We start from the raw sequence: 12,856 nt of genomic DNA on the forward strand, positions 1-12,856 counted from the left end.
TCTTTTAAGATTTTTTTTTTTTTGGACTGTGAATTCCCATAGTAACTGTACTAATGCAAACCAGTATTTTGCACTATTAAAAATACTTGAAGAAATGACTTAATAAAGAGGGTGGGTTGGTATTAAACATTTTCCTAATTATTGTATGTTCCAAATTCTGAACTTTGCAACTGAAACATTCCCTTCTCAAAACATGGGACTGAAAGGTGATTTAAGTCAGGTGGAATTAAGTGATCACCTGTTCCCTCTTTACTTTCAGTCCTGGGTCAAAGGCACAATGCTTATTTACTTAAAAACTCCATGTTTACACGCACATACCCTGAATTAAATCTCTGTCACTTAAAAAGTACCTTTAAATAGAGCAATAGGGAATCTATTTCCTGTGATTATGTTTATTCCTGACTACATCTATATGTATAATTTTCAAAATTTCTTTTCTTTTTGGCACTACATTTTTTTCTCGTTAGCAGACTTCTGCAGTCAGACTGTGCTCTGTGACACAGCAGAATAGAATCACTTGATTTTTTTTTTGTTCCTAAAAGAAATCTTTTAGCTTAACCAGTGTCAGTTCAAGAAAATATTAGCCTCTGTTTTACCGGTGATAAAAGGACTAATCAGAATATTATTTCAGGGTACAGAATTGGTTTGTTCCACAGTAATTTTATAGCACGTGTTCTAATAACTGCATTAATCACGGTGCCATTGATCAAACAATCAAAACTTGAATAATGCAAAGAAACAGGAGGATTAGGAATTGTGAGTCCTCCTGACCCTTAATAAAAGCTCATGTGTGACTAAAACACTGCAGCACCCAAACTTGAACTCCACCTTTGAATATATATTAATTTTAGTTTCAATTCCATTGTGATTCTCTGAAGTGAGGGTTGGACCTTATGTCTAAATCTTATTTTTTAAAAAGGAGTTGAAACAGTCATTGGGATGCTGCAGCATTTCTGACTGATGGTGCTGGTAGTTGCTCCTGAGAAGGGAGGTCTTTGCTGAGTTATCAAGTATCGTGAGTTTAGAAAGACTTAAAGTAACTAAATAGTTCATTCTTTAAAATACCAGCATTTTTGCACTTTTCTTTAATCTCCATAAAGGCTGTTTGAGCACTTTTTTCCTTGGTGGCTGATGTACACATTACACAAGGCAGCATTGAAAGCCTGTGTTGATTTCTGGTTTGCCCATCACAGACTAGTTTTAAACATCAAAGTACTGACAAATGAGGTTTAGGAGACTCATAAACTTGAGAGACTGAACGTGTTCAGTCCTTACTAGGGGGCTCCTGATAAGTATTGACAGACCAAAGCACTGAGGTTTTTGGTGTCAGCTCAGCCTAAGGAGCACAGTCTGACGAGCACTTTCTGTGGAAGGATCATGTTAAAGCCATCCCAGGGTTGAGCAGGACAGGAGGCACTTCAGCCTTCACCACCACACTCCTCCTCACCTGAGGCCATGAGCTGAACAGCCTCAGCTGCTGCAGTGCTGGTACCCAGGGAGGGACAGGACCTCTGGGAGGGTTTGGCTTTTGGGTTTGTTTTTGGACGTGGAGCAGAGGGACACTGACAGCCCATCCTCTGCAGGTTTGGGCTGCTGGCAGCTGAGCTGGGGGTGTTTGCAGCCTGAGGGGCACTGCCAAGGTCGGGGTGCAGCACCCACAGCCCCTCTGCATCTGCCTCTGGCAGCTCTGGGTCCCTACAAAGCATCTCCTTGTGTGGGAATGGCCTTTGGAATGGCTCGGTGCCAGCAGAGCTGGTGGTGGCTGGACACAAGGTGATCTTGGCTAAACACAGGCAGGTTAATGGCCACTATTGCAGCCCTGTTGTGAATCCTGTGTAATGCAAACTGCTGCCACAATAAACCCCAGCAGGATCAATAGTGACCAATCTCCAGGTGAAGCTGGATCTATAGCAGTGCCCAGTGAGAATGCTCTCCTTTGGAAATGCAGGCTGTGCATTAAAACCTGAGCGCTGCTCTAAGTAATTGCTACCTACAAGTAAGTGGCCCAATAATAAATGTATTTACGGACGATTTTTGGTACCCTGACAAAATGTGGGCTAACCTGAATTGTTGCAAATTTCCCTCACAGCCTCGGCTGATGTCCACAACCACTCCTGTGCCTGTGCACAGACTGAGCCCTAAATGCACACGGGACAATTCCCAGCCTGGTCTTGGATCTGTTACCTTTGGCAGCGATGCTGATGGAGGCACTTCCCACTTTCCTACTGCTGCTTCCAGCTGCGGTCCCACAGCGTCCACCTGCACTGCTGTCCTTGCTGGGATGGGGTGAGGAGGGACAGAGAGGGAAATGAATTCACAGAGGGGCTTTTTTTAAGCCAGGTCATGTGCTCTCATAGTTTTTAACACATACTACAAATGTTTAGGCACTTTTAAAATCACTGTTAATAAACAGTTTGACTTTAGTTCTATATGCAAATAGGGAGGTCTTTGATGAATTGAAGATGGGATGGAGGAGGAGGGGAAGAAAAGTATTTTTATAATGATGTATTTCTAGATGGATAATGATTTGCTACTGCTTTGTATTTGTACATCAAAGAAATCAATTGAAATGATTTCTTTGATTGTGCCGGCAGAGCACAAATGCTGCAGGTTGCAGCCACCCTTGCCATTAGACCTGAACCTGTTCAGATCTTCTGTTGGAACAGACCATCCTTTGCGTGAATGTTTGGGTGTGGGAATCTAAGGAAGGGAAAAAAGTGCTTTTTGGAGCTCATTTTATAAAAATAAAGACTCTCATTATTCTGAGTTCCAGTTAAAAGTATAGTAAGGTTTTACTACATCTTCATTTTATGATTCTGTTGACATAAAGCAAATACAACGCCATATATTAAGATGTTCTTATGATAACTGATACTTTACAAATTGGATGCTTTATAATAGTTACACTCTTTTAAAAAGTACATTTGGCCTTGCATGTTTGAAAATGCATGTCAGCTTTTTCAAAAACTACACTGAAATGTGTATTCCCTGGGCAGTAGTGAATACCCTTTTACCATCTACCAGTTCTTTGGCTGTCTCCAAGAGGGATTAGTTGTGGGAGAAAGAGAGAGTTTTGCTGTCTGAGATGTAATTTCTCGCTTTTCAGAGCTCAAAGCTCCCCACAGGAATTTCCTGGCTGGTGTTTCTGCCACGTGAGCTGCAAGAGCAACCCAGCTCTGTCAACTCAGATGGGACAGCACCTTGTTTAAGGTCATTATCTTTGAAACAACAGTCTTACATGGGTTATAGATAGATAGATAGATAGACAGATAGATAGACAGACAGACATATCTACACACCTGCTGCTCCTGGTAACAGAGCAAGTGCCCACTATTCTGGAATAAATTTTGGCCGGTCCGAGGGAAGATGGAGATGAACCAGCCAGAGAAGTGACACGTTCATATTGAACTATACAAAATCAGTCCAGCTTTAATTAATCATTGTGTGCCCCAGTCAGCCCATAGTAAGCCAGACATATTTATTTTTCACCAAAAAAAAGTCTAAAATAAGATGATGGAGAGAAACTCAATAATTTTGAATTCTTAGGTGAAGACACGGTTTCATTATAACAAGGTTTGCATCACAGCTCCCTCATAATAAACATTGCAGTGCAGTACACCTTATATTGAGGTTATTAAGAGTGTTTCTGCTGTAAAACAGCCTGATTTAAACACTGCATTAGCAGCTGAGTGTCACAGCATGTGGGTGTACCACAGCACCAGGGCACAGACGCCTTTGGGACAGTGCCAGAACTGTGGTAAAGAACTGTTTGGGGTCACAGTGCATTGCCCCCTTCCTTTGGAGGGCTGAATACAGCATGGAGTGCTCATTTTAGGATCTGGGCTTTGCCTGAAGCTTTAATCTTGTTACCCAAAGCCACATGCCCAAAATGAATTGCCCCCCCTTCCCACCAAAGTGGCCAAATAGAAAGGAAAAACCATTGGCATTAAATGAAACAAGATGAATTAGCTAAAAAGAGAGCAGAGAATAAACAGGAATGAAAAATAAGCCTTAATTCGCTCCAGTGCCAGTAGGATTTGGCATTTAACTTTAATCATATGTTTCATTCTATATCAGGAAGAAATACCTGTTTGCTGTTTCCCCTGACGATTCCTGCCATTAGCTGAAAGTCTGTTTATTCCCAGAGCTGTGCTGCCATCAGTTGATGATGCTGGGGCACTTACAGAGAGGTTTTGGCAGGAAAAATCCTTTATCATTTGGAACATAATTATGAAACATAATATTGTTCTTTGTACATCAGTCCAAAGCAATTCCGTACAAATCGTTGCATTCTCTTCCTTGGTGTCAGCTGGGGCAGGGGGGAAACCACATTCCTAAAAGTAAGAAAGTAGACCCAGAAAAGATGGTAACTTAAATAATAAGGAATAAACTCCCTATTGGACATTTTCTTAATGGTTCTATAAAGCTGCTGAAGACAGAAACGGTACACAGAGATTTTTGGTGTCAGATCAGTGCTTTGCATTTTATGCGATCATTTACACCTGTGCAAAGTAAGTGTGTGATGGCATCTGACAGCTGATTTATTAACGTTTGACACCTGTATTACAATGTTGAAATGACTCTACAATGTGCAAAGCAGTGGAAAAACCACTGATTCCTTTCATGGCTTTTTTTCTGGTAGTTTAATACCGAGATTCCATTCTAAAGGAAAAAATTGATTCCTCGCACCCCGACTGTAATTCTTTCTTTTTTCTAGTATGTCATGGTCAGCTCATACTAATGTGGGGTAGGGGGAAAGAATAAAGGAAGAAGAGAAAAGGAACTGTGTTTAATTCACAGCCCAGATTCAGAGGTGCTGGCTCTGACACCAAACCAAACCCAGTGCCTCAAGGAGCCACGGCAAAGTGAGAACTCTGAGGAGAAACCCTGCAGGACTGAGGTTCCTGACTTAAAACAGAGCTGGTAAGTAAATTGCATATTTTTGGTAGTTATTAGTTTTTCAAATGAACAGAAATTTCCACCAAATGAAAGTTCTGTTTTTACTGAAATTGGTGTTGGCTCCTTCAAAGCAAACTGTCAAGAAGCTCCGAAGCCAGGGTATTCCTTTTGCACTGTTTGAAGGCAGACAGTAACACACTCTGATCAGAGTTGGTATAGAAAGTGGTTGATCAGTTTAATACTTTCTGAAATGCAATGGACTCCTCAGTTTTAGAATTATTAAAATAGTTGCACCCTTTGAAAAAAAAGAAAATCAATGTTAGCAATATCACCTCTGTGCATAAAAAGTTCCTGGAGCTCTGAGTTTACAAAAAGAGCCTTTTCCACCCCAGGAAATCAAGCCCAGTAAGAAGGATCGTGGACACAGCAAAAGCACAGTCTAAATTAATACTGTACAATTTGTCAAGCACACTATTATTTGAAATGCAATTGCCAATGTTATGTGTTGACAGAATGTGATATCTTAATGAAAATAATAATATTGTTTGCTCCTCTGGTACCAGCCCAATTTCCAAAGAAAAAACCTCCCCGATTTCACACATGGAAGTAGCTTTTCCAGCTAAAATAATGCAGCAGCCAGTGTAGCATGAATAAGTTAAGTATCTGTGAAGTTCATGGACTGGTGAAGAGGGAGGACCAATTTGCCAAGCTGGGAATTACTGACAGACTGAATGACCCATGTCTAGTCCTGTCACGTTACTTTACACATTGTAACACAGCCCAGCGGAACAGAACCTGGGAAAAATGACTTCAGCACGAGACTGCAAGATTTTCAAGGTTACCAGTGTTGCATTGTCACAGGGGCCACATTTCCTGGATCAATTGGAGTGGCCTTTTTTTGGCACCCATTGATAAGGCAGAGAGCTTTGCTGTCACTCAGAATTAAACTCTCCCATATTTACCAGTGTTTGTCTCTTGGTCTACACCAAGTACACAGAAATCCAAGCTCCTAATGCTCATTGGCACTGCCCTCCCTGTGTTTCACCTGCAGGTCCTGCCTTGGAGCAGCCAATTTTCATGAGGGGAGAGAGACAGTGTTAAATGTAACTCAAAAGGACGACAAAATTAGTTATTTTAAACAAGAAAATAAAGCAGGTCATTTTACTTCCTCAGCACCACAGCTATATCTGAGGGGGAGACCAGAAACCAACCCAAATACTTATTTTATGTAGCTTGTACCCAGTAAGGGTAGCAAGGGGGAATCATCTGCTCAGTCTCAGGGAAGGATTGATTTGCAAGAATAGCAGTTCTAATACAGGGCATCCCAATACATAAGATTTTACTCATTTTCTTGCTGTGGTTCAGAACCAGAGAACAACCAGGAATTACCACTGAAGGGCCCTATGTGCTCAGACATTTTGGAAAAGGAGGACTGCAGGGGGATGAAGATAACATCAGCTGCTACAAATGGGCCCGGGTGATTTTTGACTTAAGTTTTATTAGGAATTTGAACGTGACATCCCTTCCTGATGAACACATCCCCAGGCCATTAATGTCAATGAGAGTTATGCTTACATGGCACAGGGAGCAGATCTTTTCCTTGTGCTTGTCCAGGGTTCTGACACACAGCCCCGATCCTGGGCCTTACTCAAACAATGACAACTTAATGAGGATTTACTTTGTGCTCTAGATCTCTATAAAAGTAATTTTTAAATAGCATAATGGAATAATATTTACTCGACAGCCTTTGCATTGTTTATTCCTCTGTGTCTATCTTACGGTCTTGTAAGATAGAAATAAATATTTACTCTTCATTCATGCAGTTTATTCTGTGTAGAACTGTAGCCAGCTCTGTGCATCATGTTGCCTTTCAGCTGGATGCTATAAAGAAAGGAAATTAATTGTTGTTAAACTTAGGTATGTGATAAAAAGGAAAAAAAAGTTTGTGCTGGCTCCTGTCTGCATTTTACTGCATTTTACAGCACGTGCCCCCTCCCACCCTGTCTCCTCTGCCAGTGTGGGGGTGTGGATGTGCGTGTAAAAATCAGATTACCTCCAGCTCATTACTGTCCACTGACAGGGTCCCTCTGTAAAAACTTTTGATGAATAGTCAGCATCTCGTTCCTCAGTCGTAAAAAACCCTAAGTTGCTTGAAATCATTATTCCAAATGGAAAAATTAATTGTAAATAACTGGAAGTCAATTAAGGCTGGGTTCTGCCGGGTAATGCAAATCTTTTATAGTTTTGTTTCAGTTAACTGCCTCATTAATGATTTATAGATGTGTATACAGCTGTGGGAACCATAGCATTATCTAATGCACTCAGAGAATAATTACATATGAAAAGAACTACGCAGCTCAAGGGAAAAACTCAGAAATTACTTACTGCCTTAACTTCAACCATATTAAGATGCAAAGCATTTAGAAGCCAACTGTGATGTTTTATCATATTCTTGAGGTTTTATACTCTTTTTAAAAAGGGGAAAATAATTCTCTCTAAAGAAATATTTGTATACTTCAGTATTACACAGTACGCAAAAATCAAGATGTCTCAAGTGAGAATGTCAGCATTTATTTATTATTTAAAAGCCTGAGTTATAAAACATTCCCATTCCCTTTGTGCATCTGCTATACAGGAATAAAAGACATTTCTACAGTTAAACAATTCATGGGCATATGCATATATCTCCCTGAATTACACAGAGCTAGGAGTAATTTTAGAAAGTCTTCCTTCTGGAGTCATTTTCCTGGATATACAAATCCATTGGTACTTGTTCTTTGGTGATGCCGTTGTTTGAAGTTTGAGGGTTTTTTTTGTAAAATATTCTCTTCACTCCTGAAACTGGTTTATCATCTAGGAGGGCACTAAACCTGAAGTCTTCATTATTTGCTACTTATTTCTTAGAATTTCTAATGCGGTGATAAACTGCTGTTGGACATTTGGAGGCACCATAGGGGATCCTTTGCTTTTAAGCCTGCTTTTCTTCGTTCTTAGAGCTGAGGGGGTCAGGGTCTTTCTCACCAAAACCTGCCCTGAAATTTCGATTACAGTTGGCTCTGTAACAGTGCAGATCCTCAGCCCAAACCTTTGGCATTGCTGTGAGGGAATTCTCTGGGTCGTGGCTGTGGGAACGGGGCAGAAAAGCCGAGCGATCCCCCCCACTTCGTGCTCTCTCCCCACTTCCACCTTCAGGCTGAGCAAAATCACCATCCCATGCTTTTGTCCACAAAGTGATTCCAGGAAAATTCGGGTGTTTGTGTCCAGCTGCTGCTGGTTTGAGCTGTTCCAGCCCAGCCAAAGACCAGGGAGTTCACTGGGGGGTCTCACAGCCGCCTCTTCCCCCAGCACCGACACAACTCCCAGAACTTTCTTCCTCTTGCTCTTCCTTCCCCATGTTCTTCAGGCCTCTGCTCCCAGTTCTCTTCTCCAGCCCAATGCTCTTGATTTGTTTGCTCAGTCAGGCGTGAGTTGATCTGTCTGTGCTCCTGCTCACACATTGTGTGATTTAGGGTAAGTGCCTTTTTCGCCATATATTTGGAAATATTAAAATCCTGGCACAGTTGTCTGTTTGAACTATACAAGGCCAGAGGGAGACAAATAAAATTTTTTATTTTGTCTGCAGATGTTCAGCCTCTTACATAAAACCTACAGCTATCCTGTATCACTTATTCATTTCACAAATAATGTCAGCACGTTTCACCAGGTAGGAAAAAAAGAAAACAATCAGCCCGATGTCCTTTTGGTGGGAGGTGGAGTGGGGAAAGGACACCACAAACTCATTCCAGGTTTTCCCAGCGGCATTGAACCACAAACACTGCTTGGCCACCAGCCTGGTGCTCCTGGCCAAGTGGCTGTGGGATTAAATGGAGCACAGAAATGCTCAGTGTCCTGCTTGCTGTGCTGGAGAGCTGGTTCCATAGAGAGGAAGGCTCTGATGAAAACTCACGAGCTTTGTCTATGCAGAAAATCTGTGGTGGCATTTGCTTGCCTGTTAAAAAGCAGGTTTAAACAGGTTTATAATTATGCATATATGTTTTTGCTCTCACTGAAGGAAATTACTCTAGATTTTACCCACTGATAGAATAATTCACATTGATGAGGTCTCGGGAGGTCACCTGTTCCCACCTCCTGCCCAAAGACTTCTGCACCTACATCAGTGGCCATGTGTGAAATGGAAGTGAGGTCAAAGCCATGGGAATAATGTATTTGGTGATTTTATTGGCAGAGAATAAACTAGAAAAAGACAGTGGAAATTGTCATAATTTTCTTTAACTCTGCAGTGGTGTCTTTCTTGACAATGAAACATATTAATCTACAGGGACAAATTAAGGACTGCAAATCAAGTATCATTTAACATTAGAAAAATGTACTTTTAATTCTAAGCTTTTGAGGTTGTACTGAATAATCTGCATAAGGAACAGCTAAATAAATCAAGATTAGGCTGTCTAGGGTGATTAAACACACAGATACAGCCTTTGGCTTGTGACATCCTCACAGACATCCTTATGGAATTCTAGGCACAGAAGAGATGACAAACCTGCATTGGCCAGGAAAATAGTCCAAGTAGTTTAAATTCAAGAAGTTGGGCTCTTAGGCCCTTATGCCTTCATTTTGTGCAGTGCCCAGAAGTGAGAGGGTCTGTCAGGGTCCCCATGCCCCGAAAACCCTCAGCAGTTGTAACGAGAGACTGACAACAGTCGGCTGGAAGTGCAGATCCACAGTTATTTTAGTGCTTCATTGGTAATATTTCACTGAATTAAGGTGCCTTTTGGTGTCCTGCAGGCAGAGCAGACACACATGGAATGGGAAAGGTGGGATCTGCTGGGTTCTGCTGAGGCAAAACATCACAGATGCTCAGTGCTAAAGCACGACTGTATCTACAGCCAAGCATTCCAAAGGCATTCCAAAGGGAATTGCTTACCCCGCTGTATCTGTCAGCCTTCCAGGGCCCAGAGAGTAGCTGAAAAAAAAAATGGATAAAGATATTCTAAAAAAATCCCCTGGGACCGTCTCCCGTATTTAATAAGGAAAAGCACCTTCTGTGCAGCCAATAAAAGTTGAATCTCTCATGAAGATTTATACCATATTACACACTGAAATTCAATGTACAACGATACCCTTGTGTATACAGTTGTCAGAATAATAATCTTTGTCTGTCTGATCAACTTATATTTTATGCCAACAACACAGCATTTAATATTATACAGTTTCAGAGGAAGAAAATAAATTTATTCATGCAACAACTTGCCCGGTAGCTTAAACAGACAAAGTGAAAAAAAAATAGCTTGGAGTTTTTACATTAACTTATGATCCACAGTACAGATTTCTATGCGATTTTAACAATTTCATGCAGCAATATAAACTATGATTCTTAATCTAGTTTGTGAAACTGTCTCACTATTTTATATGTCATGAGGAATAATACAGTTGGATCTGACTGCTGAAGTTTTGCTTCTGGCATTCTCCTGAAATGAGGAGTCTAAAAATACAAATGGTAACCAACAGCTTCTTTCTGTATTCTGCATTGTCACATTCTGTGCTGTATTCTTAGGCTTTGTGTCTCAAAATATATATCAAGAAACACTTATAGAGAATATATACATGGACTCCCCCACAACCAAAGTACTCCTTGACAGAAATCAGTAGAGTCTACCCACGATATAGAACTGGTTCCAAATGATGCAAAGCTCTGCCAGATAAGAAAACTTCAGCAATATAGAAAATCTCTGTTGTATGTAGATCCATTAAATCTATTCTTCAGGCAGCCTGTGCAGCAAACTGACAGACTTTGAATGATTTATTGTTACCTTTTTAAAGGCATCTACTTTTTACCTTACATTAGTTTTTCTTTATATGACAGTACCTGACAAAAATGGAAACCTGGCAACACACCACCCCCCAAACAAGCTAATGAAAAGAATGGAGGTAGGATTGGGAAGGGAAATAAAAGAGGATGGTTAGAAATGTATCTGTACCCCAAGATGTACCCCTAAACCAAAGGGCTACATCCTAAAAGGAAGGTGTACTCCAACCTTTAGGCAAGAGTACTTAAACCTCACTTAAAGTTAAGCTTGCTATTGGTAAGGCCCTGGCACAGGTTGCCCAGAGAAGCTGTGGCTGCCCCATCCCTGGAATTGTTCAAGGCCAGGTTGGACAGGGCTTGGAGTGACCTGGGCTAGTGGAAGATGTCCCTGCCCATGGCAGGGGGTGGGACTGGATGGGCTTTAAGGTCCCTTCCAACCCAAACCAGTCTGGGACTGCAGAAGAAAAGGCAAATTCCTGTGACAATGTAATAAAGTGGGCGAATTTCTCCATGGACTGTGGATTTCTGAAAACCTTCCAATCCTGTGGCCGGGCTGTGTGTGTGCCTTTAGGGAAGCGCTGCCTGATAATCTGTTGGTGACTGTCACTGAAAGTTTTCCAAAATTATGTATTGTTGCTTCAAGACACAATCAAATTGCTGTTTCCTCATCATAACAGGATGTGCTTTCAGTGCCTAAAGAACGTGACTGACTCCAAAATACACACACACACACACGTGCTCACACACACACACACAGATAACTCCTACGTGGGAAGGAGATTTGTTGGCCAAGAATTGGCCATTTCTTTTGCAATCAAAGGGAGGAAACAGCCATCTACTGTCATATTAATTATCAGAACCTTCCCATTTAGGTTTTTGTGGACTAGTTTATATGTAAGAATTCATACACCAAGATCATTTATATGGAAAAAAATACACGTGTTTACGTATGGAAATAAGTACCACATGACAGAAATGTGGATGAGAAAAACACACCTACAAACCAGGGGTAGAAAAAAGCTAAAGGAGGGCACAGATTAAGTCCTGCTTTGAGATTTATAGGAGTTTGTTTGCACAGAGCATATTTGGAGCACTTTGATCAGATTAATTCTTTTATATAAAAGCAAACCAACGCTTGGAGCCTACATCATATTGTCCCACGGGGGGAAAAAACTGTGAGTAACAAATAAGCTGGCCCCCAAAATAACTCAGGCCTTCATGGACTGGTAGTCTGAAATTACTCCAGAGAGGTGAGAAATAGCAAAGGGAAATCAAAGCATTGAAAAAGAGAATTGCCTAAAAGCATAAGAGAACTCTTGCACAAGGCCAGCTGAGCTGAGGGCAGAGTTCTGCCGACTTACACCAGCTGAGGAGCTGCCCAGTGCCTGTGTGTTCTTGAAGCTCAGACTTAGAAATATAATCAGTGATTCGTAGAACTGTCTGAGAATTAGAAATGTAGTGTTGAGAGTCCAAAAATAAATGTGATCTATTTTTATTGGCAAAGGAAATCACCTAAACTCTCCAAATCAGATTCACAGGGTACAAACACTTTCAACCTGGAGACGTTTTATTTGTGACTCAGTCAAATGTTCTTTGAAAATTGGTAAGTGCTGAATAGCACACCACATCAATTACTGTTACAATGGGATTATGACTGATAATATTGTACAAACAAGATTTGAAGTTAAAATTAAAGATTATAATTCTAATAAAAATAATAGATTCTTAATTGAGAAACTGTTTTAATTACTCAGTAACTATCATTACCAAAATATACTGTTGTGTAACTTAGTTAAACTTCTGAACTTAAAAAACAAGCAGATTTTTGTTCTGTTTAAAAAGTATTCTACGCATTCTGATGATCAATTTAAAAGATTTCATACACTCCAATTACCTTTCAAATATGTACTGTGTAAGATACTATGACACAAATATCTACATGCTGCAAATGCATTGCACATGAACATTTGTGCTTGTCTAACCAGGCACATTAAATTGAGCTACACAGATATGTGTCATGTATTCCCCTCGGATGGTTCAGGAATGCTGCAGCTACAGGAAAATATCACCTGCCACTACTGCTCCATGGACCCAGTCCTGCTCCTAAGGAAGTGGAATACTTCATATTTAATAAATATAATCAGGGCTTACTAT

At 40.7% G+C, this 12,856-nt stretch overlaps 1 long non-coding RNA gene across 1 annotated transcript; it reads right to left on the reverse strand.

Annotated features, from left to right (window-relative positions):
- Positions 1 to 4,031: 4,031 nt before the first annotated feature.
- On the reverse strand, positions 4,032 to 9,848 carry LOC113971046. The gene is made up of 3 exons (XR_003535416.1): positions 9,821 to 9,848; positions 6,708 to 6,780; positions 4,032 to 4,334 (listed from the first exon to the last, which is right to left on the reverse strand). It is a non-coding gene; the product is annotated as an uncharacterized LOC113971046 (long non-coding RNA).
- Positions 9,849 to 12,856: the final 3,008 nt, after the last annotated feature.

This window comes from Neopelma chrysocephalum, unplaced genomic scaffold, assembly GCF_003984885.1.
Source record: "Neopelma chrysocephalum unplaced genomic scaffold, ASM398488v2 Primary Assembly neopelma1_81, whole genome shotgun sequence".
In the NCBI taxonomy this organism is placed as follows: domain Eukaryota; kingdom Metazoa; phylum Chordata; class Aves; order Passeriformes; family Pipridae; genus Neopelma; species Neopelma chrysocephalum.